The 13,173-nt window shown below is 36.7% G+C and overlaps 2 long non-coding RNA genes across 2 annotated transcripts; both read right to left on the bottom strand.

Annotated features, from left to right (window-relative positions):
• Positions 1-3,269: 3,269 nt before the first annotated feature.
• Positions 3,270-5,918, bottom strand: LOC149240274 (uncharacterized). Its single transcript, XR_016245516.1, has 4 exons — positions 5,848-5,918; positions 5,333-5,415; positions 5,138-5,244; positions 3,270-4,902 (listed from the first exon to the last, which is right to left on the bottom strand). It is a non-coding gene; the product is annotated as an uncharacterized LOC149240274 (long non-coding RNA).
• A 444-nt stretch (positions 5,919-6,362) lies between these two features.
• Positions 6,363-9,607, bottom strand: LOC149240273 (uncharacterized). The gene is made up of 7 exons (XR_016245515.1): positions 8,707-9,607; positions 8,312-8,400; positions 7,469-8,087; positions 7,161-7,259; positions 6,792-6,878; positions 6,614-6,703; positions 6,363-6,427 (listed from the first exon to the last, which is right to left on the bottom strand). It is a non-coding gene; the product is annotated as an uncharacterized LOC149240273 (long non-coding RNA).
• Positions 9,608-13,173: the final 3,566 nt, after the last annotated feature.

Below are 13,173 nucleotides of genomic sequence, written 5' to 3'. Positions count from 1 at the left end.
CCCTAGATTCTCCACGAATGAGAGGAATTACAACCCAGAAAATTAATTCTGATCTCTTCTTCTTGAGATGATGAAGGAGCGAGGTTCCCAAGAATGCTTCAAGTGTAGGAACTAGGGTTTTTGAGATCTTCTTTTATTGACTTCCTTCAAGATGATGATGTAATCTTTGTCCTCAAAATGCCTTGGAGATGAGAGGATCTTCTTGATGATTTGATGCCTTTGATAATCTTCTAGAACTTCGGTCCTTGAATGTCCTTTGTTGAGTTGCCCTTACTTGACTTGTCACCTTAGCTCTGATACCATGTTGAGAAATCTAGGGGCAATAGTATAGGTGATTTCTCTTGCTTATGATAACTACTTGTGGAGATTTTTTTTTTCTTGATTAGATTCTTCTTTAGCTTGATTATTATTGTGTTTTCTTCATCAAACAACTACCAAAACATAATGAACAATGAGACAAAGGACACAAAAAATAGGCAATCAACCAGGTCCAAAACCTCTCCAATCTTGAGAGGAAAACCCTCTTCTTCTTATAGAATCTTCAATTGACGAATTCCAAGACCTAAACCCTTGACCAAGAAACTCTACAAAACCAAGTCACAATTCTTCCTTGAATAGCTCTTCTTCCTTTAAGTCAACGCTGGTCAAACTGACTGCCATACCACAGATTCATCTTATTTTCAAGTTTTGGTCTCTCACTACAGGCCTACAATTTTCGGCCTACTTGTAATCACTGAAATTCTGCATGTGTGAGCTGATTGGGGCAGATTGGTGAGGCTCTTTTCCTTCGCTTGACCTGAACATTTCTTCTCGAGACCTCGGCTAGCAAGAATGCTCTTTTCATGACCTTTATTTTGGCTTCTTCAAGGACTGTTGAAACCCTACTGCAAAAACCCTAGTTGCAGTCACACATGTGAGTGGGGGGGCTAAAAAACAAGGCTAAAAGACTTCGATCTTCTTCTCTTTTTCTTCGTTCCTTCAAGAGACTTTCTCCCTTCCCTACTCACAATTTTTTCTTCTTCGAGGATGCTTGATTGATGTGTCTTCAAGTGTAGCCGAGTACTCCTTTATATAGTCATTTCACCTATGTAATTAGGTCGAATTGTCATCATATCTAGGCCGACGTCTCCTTCTAGATAGGTCTATAGCTCCTTTATGAAAGCAGACTTGTTGAGCACTAGTGACGAGGTCTTGGAGGGTCTTTTGACTCTTACACTGACTCAAATAAATTTCTTTTTACAATATGTAACATGCCCAAAAACAAGGCTAAAAGACTTCGATCTTCTTCTCTTTTTCTTCATTCCTTCAAGAGACTTTCTCCCTTCCCTACTCGCACTTCTTTCTTCTTCGAGGATGCTTGATTGATGTCTCTTCAAGTGTAGCCGAGTACTCCTTTATATAGTCTTTCCACCCATGTAATTAGGTCGACTTGTCATCATGTCTAGGCCAACATCTCCTTCTAGATAGGTCTATAGCTCCTTTATGAAATCCGACTTGTTGAGCACTAGTGACGATGTCTTGAAGGGTCTTTTGACTCTCACAATGACTCATAAATTTCTTTTTACAATATGTAACATGCCCAAATGGGTCATTCATACATGACAACGACATAATGACTTTAGGACAAACCTAGAAGCACTCAATGGGCGCTTTGACCTATAAAAATAAATTCTTTTGAGCATGAAACCCATGTCTGAAGACTCATAATAATAAATTTATTTTTCTATTTCATTAAATACATAAAATCATGATTACATATGTCATTATGAAGATCGAACCTAGTTACATTTTTTCAACAAATGGAGCATATCGTGGTACATGAGTTATGTCAACCTTTGTTTTTCCACCCTTCTTCATATGACTTTTTCCTTTTATTGATTTTTCTTCATAACTGCTCCGGGCTCCAAGGGAAGAGAGTATGATGTATAGAATGTACCAATAGGTACCCCCTTTTAACATGGGGCATTTCATTGCCCACCAGGGGTTGGGACAATCATGGGTTCCTTAATGTGAAGGGGGCTCATCTAGGGCCCATAGGAAACAGGGTGATGGCCATAAATAAGGGGTAGAGCTCATGTTTGGATTTTTCCCACGTGCTAAATTTGTATGTCTCGACCATCTTTTGCATTTTGTGGTACATTTCTTGTTGAGAGTGGCCAAATTATGCTTTTTCTTTTCATTTTAGCTACATCAACTTCTGGGCATCATAACAAGACTAACCCAAAGTGTGGACAAGGTGAAGGGGAGGCAAACTCTGTGTGGACCCAATGGACACATGTAGACCCAAATGGGAAAGTGATGAATGGGGTTAAAATGAGTGGAAGGGGGTGATGTATATGGTGTCAGAAAGCGGGACCATGCAACCAAAATTGGGGTTTCCCATGTAGGGCTAGCCCTAGAGCTAGTGGTCAATAAAGGAGATCCCACAAGACAAGGATACAAGGCTAACCACCGAATCAAGCATAGGAGACAAGAGTAAAAACCTAGCCCACTCTTTCTGTCGAATCCCCCCACCAATCCATGCCCAAAAGTGTCCATGATAAGTAAGGAAAATAACTCAACTATACCAACAAAAATCCATACCTTTGGGGTCGGGAGGCCCACCTTCAAACATACGATCATAACAGATAAGCGAGGGAACACAGGCCTCGCTCAGGTAGCGAAGACAATGGCACATCGAGCTATCTAGTGGTTGCAAGGGACTGCTCGCTGCAAGCTAAGGACCATCTAGGAGAAAACTTTTCTCATATGCATACTACCCACAGGTGGTGGGTAACAGGACCTCCACCTCAAACAAACATGACAAAGTAGGGTGAAGAACCATGCAACTTCATGGTATGACAATGATGGATGTTAACCCCAAGAGAAGGCTTAGAAATTGTTTCACCCTCTACAAAAGTCACAATATCGTGTGGATTGGAAAGATGGAAGAATCCTAGGAAGTGCCAAGTAAATAAGGTGTTGAGAATGAAGAGAAAGACATGCTGTCGATCTTCTAATGCATTTGTTTCTTTTAAGGCTTGATCTCATCACCTTTTTGTCTAGTTAGAAACCCTATTTGGTTCTAGCTAGTCTATGATCCTACATTTTCTGAGGCTTGGTCTCAAGACAAGTTAGTGTGTGGACTTGAGGCCCAATGAAAGTTGATTTAGGAATGGAAACATATATGTAGGATGAAGCCTGAGCCTTCGTCTCAAGATAGGTTAGTATGTGAATTAAGGCCCAACTAAAGTTCATTGAAGAATGGAAGAAGAATGTATGTAGGATAAGGGCTAAAGGTAGTTGTCAGAGTGAGGTCAAAGTTGGATGCACTCTTTCCTAGCCTTCTAGGAAGCTAAAATTGTTATGTTCTTTATATTTCCTAACTGTGATAAGTTCTTGTCAAAGATGCATTCCTCTATGATAGAATGATGGAAGAATTCCATGATGCTTTTGGCTCCTTCATAAAAACATGAAGCAACCATATACAAAGTTGTAGATATTATGGGGCTAAAAGGACAAATGCATCATGTTTCAATGATAATGTTGAAATTGAAATCCACACGTAAGAAGTCCACACTCTCCAATGGCACAAAGTGCTTAGCACCCCTCCTAACATATTTGGATTGGAAATTTTGCTTTGTTTCATCCATATCTACAAACACTCTACTTAATTAGAAGCAAGTTTTCTTGAAGCAACAACATAGAAAATTGTAGATATTATTATGGGGCTAAAAAGACAAACGTCTCATGTTTTAATGAAAATGTTGAGATTAAAAGCCTACACTCTCCAATAAGCGCTTAGTACCCCTCCCAAATGTAGATGAAAACTAGTGTGCTTAGTACCCCTCCCAAATGTAGATGAAAACTAGTATGCTTAGTACCCCTCCCAAGTATAGATGAAAACTAGTATGTCATAACTTGGATTGCACAAAATGCTTAGTACACCTCCCAAATGTAGATGAAAACTAGTATGTCATAACTCGGGTTAAAATTTTTGATTTGTTTCATACATATCTACAAACTCTACTCAGTTAGAACAAACTTATGCTTATGCTTGAATATTCCAATTACCTTGGTTTACCAATATTCCCTATGTCTCACGTTTGAATGAAAATGTTGAGATTGAAACACACATGTAAAAAGCCTACACTCTCTAGTGGCACAAAGTGCTTAGTACCCCCTTCCCAAAGTGTAGATGTAGATGAAAACTAGTATGTCATAACTTGGATTGCACAAAGTGCTTAGTACCCCTCCCAAATGTAGATGAAAACTAGTATGTCATAACTTGGGTTGAAAATTCTGTTTTGTTTCATCCATATCTACAAACTCTACTCAATAAGAAGAAAGTGTTGCTTATGCTTGAAGATTCCAATTACCTTCTTGTACCCATATTTCCCATAATAAATTTACCCATATTGCCTATAATAAATTTACATGAGCACACATGATATAAGTAGCAACAAAAGAGTTCAATTAAAACAAAAACCCATTAAATTACGTAGCAAATAACTAGTGAATTCCATCATACATACCTCTTTCATCTTCGCCCATTACATTTGTTGAATTTTCATCAGCCCTAATTCCACAATATGTATTGTTAAGGATTGCCTTAATTTCTACACTCATAGAACCCAAAACAAAAATCATGAACAAAGGTATATTAAAAAAAACACACACACAAAAAAAGACAAAAAAAACACAAACATGAAAATAAAAAATACTAAAGCACAATTTAGCATGGCCATGCTCACAAATGTAAAAAAATAACAGTAGTTGTACAAAAACAAAGGAATAGAAAAATATAGCAGAAACAATAGCAAAAAGAAAATGAAAATAACAAAAACAAAACAAACAAAGAGAAATAGTAGACAAACTCTTCTTTACAATCCCAAAAAGTGTTTACAACCAATCAAGAACATCCTGCACATTAAAAAATAGAAGAGTATTAAATAGAGACCATAAAATATTATGACAAATATTAAATATATACCAAATATTTTTGGAGAAATATAAAACAAAGACCAACATGAGGATTTCATAGCATAGCATGGATTTTGCACCAAAAGAGAACTGACCTTTACTACTTCCTCTTCACTATAATATAGTGTTGCTACATAAATAATTCAATAGTTTCATGAATCAAAAAATAACTCACCATCCACCTTCGCCTCTACACTCTCCTTCATTGCCACCATCTTCCTCGCATGAAAATATTTCGCTCATTTCTTAGTGCACTTCCAATTTTGCTGCTCTTTTCTTTATCTGCATTCCATTGCATTCGTAAATAAATAAATCACAAATGATATGTGATACCTCTATATTAAACAAACACACATCGAATCATACATACCTCCTCATCTTAAGTTGTGTTCTTCATTGAAAGCACAAATGGAATCTACAACAACCTTGTGACTTGTCTTTATTTCTCCATTGCTTAAAACCAACAAAAACCAAGCTAGAAGATATCAAATAGAAAGCAAAAAATATTCCGAGAGATATTAACTAGAAACTGAAACAAAGTAACAAAGTATGAGATATCTTAAACAAACAAAAAAACCCTTATGAATAATCATATGCAAAAGCAAATCTTATGTAGAGGCCAAAAATCGTAAACCCTAAATAGATAAGTATGGAGGAGAACCATCTATGCAAAACGTACATGGGTCTTGCACCATAACATAACTACTCTACCTCTACTTTTTCCTCATCTATAATGCATCCCATGTCTCTCACAAAAAGATATTCAATAGTTTCATTAGCGCTCAACCTTACTTTACAAGCATTTCATCGTATTCATAGATAAATAAATCGCAAATGATATGTGATGCCTTTAAATTAATCAAATACATGTGGAACCATGCATACCTCCTCATCTTGAGTCATGTACGTTATTGAAAGCACCTTGAGCCTTGGAACTTGTCTTTATTTTTACATCTGCTAAAACCAACAAAAATCAAACTAAAAAATATCAAATATAGAGTAAAAAATCTTATGAGAGATATTCAAAAGAAACTAAAATAAAGTATGAAAAATGTTAAACAAACAACAAAACTCTTATGAATAATCATATGCGAAACTAAGAACATCTTATGTAAGGCCAAAAATTGTAAACCTTAAATTAATAAGTGATGAGAACCATCTACGCAAAACGTACATGGGTCTTGGACCATAACTCCTCTACCTCTACTTTTGCCTCATCTATAGTGCATCCACATCTCTTTCACAAAAGGATATTCAATAGTTTCATTAGCATTCAGCCTTACTTTACATGCATGGCCTCTAAATTTAAATATACACACGATATAATTTTAAAGCAACAACTGAGTTAATTTAAAACACCATGGAATTATAAAATTATGTAGACAAAAGCAAGCGATACATACCTTTTTCCTCTACATGTGTGGAATTTGCATCAATTCTAATCCCACAATATGAGCTGCTAGGTCTTCCATTAATTTTCCCACCCATTGAATAACAAAAAAGAGATATCAACCACGATATTTTGTGAGAAATAAGATGCAAAAACTGAAATATCAACTACACAAAATATCCTATGAGAAATGTGAAGCAGTCTGAGAACAATTATATTGAAAAGAGAAAATATCCATGTTGGAACTAAAAGAGAACTCACCTTGTACCTTTGCACTCTCCAATACTTCTCCAAGTCTCTCTCACACAAAGATTTAAGTAGTTTCATCAGTGTTCCTCCACCTTCCTTTACCTAGATTTGCATTGCACTCACCATACAAATAAATCTCAAATAATATACAATGCATTTAATTTAAACAGACAAATGAAACCATACCCACCTCCTCCTCCTGCTTAGTCTTCCCCTTCACCAAATGCACTTATGCAATCTACACCATTCCTAGGACCTGCCTCTATATCTCCACTTCCTAAATGCAGCAAAAACGAACCATTAAATATTAAATGAAAACCAAAAATTTCTTAGACAAACAACAAAAATCTTATAAGAAATATTAAACAAAGGTTGAAAAATATTATAATAAATTATTCATAAGCCAAGACCAAAAAAATTATCAATAATATTATACAAAAGTACATTTTATACAATGACCAAAAATCATAAACCCTAAATAAATAATGAGGGAGGAGAACCATTGTAGTGAAAATGAGAAGATAAGCATATTGGAACCAAAAGAGAATTGACCCTCTACCTTTGCACTCTCCTACACTACTCCAAGTCTCTCTTACACAAAAAAATTTCTGAAGTTTCAACATTCTTCCTCCACATTTGCTTGGCCACCTTCCTTTAACTACATTTGCACTACATCCAATAAATAAGAGAATTCCAAATAATATAATATGCATATAATTTAAATAGAAGTACATCTTATGCTACGAAAATTTAAAAATCCCAAATTGGAAAGAAGGGTGGAAAACCATGGTATCAAAACCAACATCTAAGAGGATTTTAGAGTAGAACATACATGCTACATGAGCCTTGCACTAAAAGATAACTTACCCTCTACCTTTGCTTCTACTTTTGCTATAGTGTTCCACATCTCTCTCACACAAAGATATTAAATAGTATCATTAGTACTCATTCACCTTTCTTACTCAGCATTGCATTTAAATTTCAACAAACACATGATATAAGGATGAAGCAACAAATCAGTTAAATTAAAATGGGCATGAAACGACATAATTATGTAGTAGCAAACAAGTGAATTCCCATTATACATACCTTTTTTGCCTTTTCCCATAAACAAGTAAACTCCCCAATTACATACCTCTTCACCTTTGCCCTCTACACCTGTGGACTCCACATCAACCCTACACCCACATTGTGGGTTGTTAAGGTATTTTTTGATTTCTCCACGCATTGAATTAAAAAAAGAGAAAAGTAAATCAAAAGACATAAGAAAAACAAAATACTAAACCACAAATTAGCATGGCCATGCTCAGAAAGTCAAAGATATAACAGCCACAACAACAACAAAAACTAAAAAAAGAAAACAACAATAGCAAAAAATATCACCAACAATTAAAATCAAAAACAAAAATAACAAGAAAATCATAAAAAGACAAACAAGAGTATGTTTTACAACCCCAAAAAGTGTCCATGGCCAACCAAGGAAACCCTGCACATCAAAAAATAGAGCAGTATTAAATAGAGACAAGAAAATATCAATCTGAAACAAAGACCAAATATCTTACGAATAACCTTATGCACTAAAAGATATATCTTATTCAAACACCAAAAATCATAAACCCTAAATAAGTAAAGAGTGAAAAGAACTAGTGTTTGCTTCAAGAAGATTTTGTAGCAGATTATGAATGGATTTTGCACCAAAAGAAAACTTACCTCCACGCTTGTATCTGCACTCCACTATAATGTCTCTCTCAATGAAGATATTTCAGTAGTCTCGTTAGTGATCCACTGCATTCTTTTACCTACATTGCATTGCACTCATAATTAAACAAATTACCAATAATGTAAAACGCTTCTAATTTAAACAAACAAAAATCAAAATCAAACCATAAAATATTAAATAAAGATCAAAATATCTTATGAGAAATCTTGAAAAGACACAAAATAGAACAAAAATATTATGCAAAATTAATTACATTTTATTCAAAGACCAAAATCACAAACCCTAAATAGCTAAGGGAGGAGAACTTTTTATTTGAAATATGAACAGTTTCATAGCATAACATACATGGGCTTTCCACCAAATAAGAACTCACCATCTACCTTACCTTTGTTGCACTTGCCCACATCTCTCTCACAAAGATATTTCAAGAATCTCATCAAAATCCTCCATCTTCCTATACCTACACTAAAAAAAAGAAAAATCAACAATAGCAAAAAATATCACCAACAATTAAAACAAAAAACAAAAATAACAAGAAAAACCATAAAAACACAAACAAGAGTATGTTTTACAACCCCAAAAAGTGTCCATGGCCAACCAAGGAAACCCTGCACATAAAAAAATAGAGCAGTATTAAATAGAGACAAGAGAATATTAATCTGAAACAAATACCAAATATCTTATGAATAATCTTATGCACCAAAAGATATATCTTATTCAAAAACCAAGTCATAAACCCTCAATAAGTAAAGAGCGAAAAGAACTAGTGTTTGCTTCAAGACGATTTTGTAGCAGATTATGAATGGATTTTGCAACAAAAGAAAACTTACCTCCACATTTGTATCTGCACTCCACTATAATGTCTCTCTCAATGAAGATATTTTAGTAGTTTCGTTAGTGATCCACTTTTTCAGTAGTTGCACTCATAATTAAACAAATTACCAATAATGTAAAATGCTTCTAATTTAAACAAACAAAAATCAAAATCAAACCATAAAATATTAAATAAAGATCAAATATCTTATGGGAAATCTTGAAAAGACACAAAATAGAACAAAAAAATTATTCAAAATTAATTACATTTTATTCAAAGACCAAAATCACAAACCCTAAATAGCCAAGGGAGGAGAACCTTTTATTTGAAATAAGAACAATTTCATAGCATAACATACATGGGCTTTCCACCAAATAAGAACTCACCATCTACCTTACCTTTGTTGCACTAGCCCACATCTCTCTCACAAAGATATTTCAAGAGTCGTCAAAATCCTCCATCTTCCTATACCTACACTACATAACATCTAAATTTAAACAAATTAGTCATGCTCAGAAATGTTTAAATTTAAACAACAACAACAATAGTGAAAGATACAAACAACAATAGCAAAAAACAAGAGAAAAAACAAAAAGGAACAAATAGAGAGAAACGGTAAAGACAAACTCTACTTTGCAACCCCAAAATGCATCCACATGCGAACAAAGAACACCTTGCATAGCACAAATTAAAGTAAAAGAGACCAAACAATCTTATGACAAATATGTTGAAAATAGTAGCGAGAAACGTCTTCTTGACTTGTGCCTTAGTAAAGAAAGACCTTGATCAGTCCTTCTTTAGAATGCACCAGTTCAAGGACGAGTCATGGAACAGTTAGCTCATGCGCAAAATTTGGAGGCTCAATTTTGTTTGTCTCCAAGTGCGAGTTTATATTTAGCAAAGGACAAGTGAGAGTCTCAGAGTCTAATTGAGGCTAGGACGAGTTAGAAACTTAGAAGAGTCAATTCGACTGAGTTAACAAATCAATCACAAGTCCAGGTTCTAAAAATTAACTTGCCAGATTTAGCATGAGTCAAAAAGCCTAAAAGGAGGTCGAAGGCACATCCATAAACCATTAGCATTGAGCACGAGTTTGTGTGAGAAAGAGTTCTTGCGAGCAAAGCGTGTAAGGAGTAGCATATACACAGTTTGAGAGAGAATTTTCCTTGTGATGCGCGCTAGGATTTAGGGAGAAATTCCTTAGAAATAGGGGCTTGGATTTGCACTAGGAAATAGGCTTTCTAGAGCTAGCAAATGGGAGCCAAAAAGCACAAGGAAATATGAGTTGCATCGAGTCCTTGCAGGGAAGTTTTGGGTTAAGTATTAGAAGTGAGAGTAGATTTGTTTTATGTTGAAACAATTTGCCTTGTAAATAATTATGTTTGCTCAATTTTTCTGAATAAAATCTATTTGCAAGGAGACGGTTTTCCCAGTTGGGATCCCTAGAAAAATAGTGTTATTGTGTGATTGTGTTCTTTATCTTTGTGTTTCTTTTATTTCGTTGCTTACCTATCATAGAGAAATATTGTGTCTTGGTGCAACAAAATTAGTTTCAGATTTGTCATCATAGTAGTTGCAGGATTTCGTGGAAATTCCACAAGGTATCAGAGCAGAAATCAATATAAAGATCGGCACTGAGATGAGTTTGTGACCAACACAGATCAATCATGAAGGTTAGCGCTAGATTGTGAAGGAGCGCTCTCTGGGTAAGCAGGATGGCGTTCCCAGGATTGAAATCAAAACATTGTCTAGAGGGAGCCTCTAACTTCATCTCTTGGAAAGGGAGGATAATGATAGTGTTGGAGGCTAATGGGGTGGGAGACTTCACCAAGAACGTTATACCACCACCACAAAATCCCCAAAGTTGACCCAACATACTAAGAATGATATCAAGACCAGGAGGATTATTTTAGAAAGGGTCAAAGATCATATAGTTCCTCATATCCATGAGAAGAAGACAGCCTTTGAGATGTTCAAAACTATTTTATATCTATATTAGAATACCAGTGATGCCAGGAAGATTTCTCTTAAGGAGTATTCGAATGAGACAAGGAGAGCCCATCGTCACGTACCTTTTGAAGTTCACTCAGGTTTGAGATGAGCTAGGTGGTATGGATGCCACTGGACCTAAGCAAGACCTTGTCACTTTTGCTTTACTAGGACTTCACAAGTCTTGGTATGGTTTCCAGGATATTATCAATGGCAGAGAGAATTTTCCCAATCGAGAAAGGTTATGGACTGACTGCGTTCAAGAAGAGATCTAGAGTGGGACCCGAGATGGTAGATCAGCGAAAACAGAGGACGAGGAGAACTTTGCTCTGGCAAGCAAAGCCAAGGGCAAGAACGGAAAAGGGGAGGTGGAGTCTAGTCAAAAGGACGAGAAGAAGAAGAAGGATCTTATTAAGATCAAGTTCTTCCATTACCATGAGTTTGGGCACTATGCTACTAACTGTCCTAATTGGAATAAGGGGTCCAACGTCCAGGAAGAATAATGTGGTTGCATAAGTTGAGGTGATGTGTTTGCTTCTCAGTTCGAGAAAGATTTCTTAATGATAGCTTGCATGGCAAGCTCAAAAGGGAGCAGCATGTGATATATTGATCCTGGAGCCTCCTTCCACATGATCGAGAACACGAAGTATTTCAGGCAGTTGAAGGGGAAGTACACACAGTTTCAGATCGAGCTAGGAGATGATGGCAAGTACACATCTAAGGGAGTTGGTATTGTTAGCTTTGAGAGGGAGTCTGGGAGCCCTCACCATCTCAGAGATGTCATCTATGTTCTAAGACAGAAGAAGAACCTTGTTTCAGTAGCAACCCTTGAGGTCAAGGGACATGATGTCATCTTCAGCAGAGGTAAGGCATACCCCAGGTACTTAGCTTCTGAAGCAGTGAAGCAGATAGGTCTGAGGGTGAAGAACCTTTATAGGTCGCAGGTTGAGACATGTGCAGCCTTGAGCAGCAAAGCAGGTGGTGGTGAGCAGAGTAGAGATGTTGGATAACTTTGGCACACTTGCATCATGGGGTGTTGAAGATTCTTCAACAAATAGCCACAGGATTACCAACATGCAGTTTTGACTAGCATTATGCGTGCAAGGGGTGCACACTAGGCAAGTATGCCAAGACTTCCTTTCAGGGCCAAGGCAGTAGAGCCAACAGGATTTTGGAGCTAGTGCATTTAGATGTATGCATGCCCTTCTCTTCTTCGTCGCTTATGAGACAGGTATTATGTTACTTTCATTGATGATTATTCTCAAAAAACTTGGATATTTTTTATGAAAAAGAAAGATGAGGTCTTTACCAAATTCATGGATTTTAAGGCCTTGGTAGAAAACTAGACCAAGATGAAGATCAAGGCAGTGAGAAGTGACAATGGTGGAGAATATGTCTCCAATGCCTTAGAGGATCTGTGTGTAAAGGAGGGCATTCACAGAGAGCTAATAGCACCACATAACCCTCAGCAGAATGGGGTGGTTGAGAAGAAGAGCTATAGTATTGTTGGAGCAGCCAAGGCCATGTTGCATGATCAGGGACTGCCTATGTTCTTGTGGGCAGAGGCATGCAACACTACAATATTTCTGCAGAACAGGAGTCCACACAAGGTTATTGGTTGAGTTACACCGAAGGAGGCTTTCATAGGCAAGAAGCTTGATGTTTCACACTTTCGTATCTTTGGCACAAAATTCTATTGCCTTGTGTCCAAAGACAACAGAAAGAAGTTGGAGCCCACAACAGAAAAGGGCATTTTCGTGGGATATAGTGAGACAACTCAAGCATACAAGGTGTATCTACCAAGACTCAAGAAGACAATTCTCAGGTGGGATGTGAAGTTTGAGTAGTCCAGAGCTCTCTGGGGGTCCTTAGAGCAAGCGCAGGCTGTAGTACCTAAGATGGAGGAGCTACTCGCTCCTAAGGAGGAGCCTCATCCAACTGGCAAGAGGCCTGCACAACAGCACCCACAACAAGGTGCAAAGCAAGACGATCAGGAGAATAAACTAGGACGAGAGCAGACAGGTACTTAGAGACTCCTAGCACAAGGAG

Source organism: Pinus tabuliformis, chromosome 8 (assembly GCF_031772625.1).
Source record: "Pinus tabuliformis cultivar Carrire ecotype Pingquan chromosome 8, CPIR1, whole genome shotgun sequence".
In the NCBI taxonomy this organism is placed as follows: Eukaryota; Viridiplantae; Streptophyta; class Pinopsida; order Pinales; family Pinaceae; genus Pinus; species Pinus tabuliformis.
The sequence above is the reverse complement of the archived record's forward strand: the minus strand, read 5'-3'. Positions and strand labels throughout refer to the sequence as shown.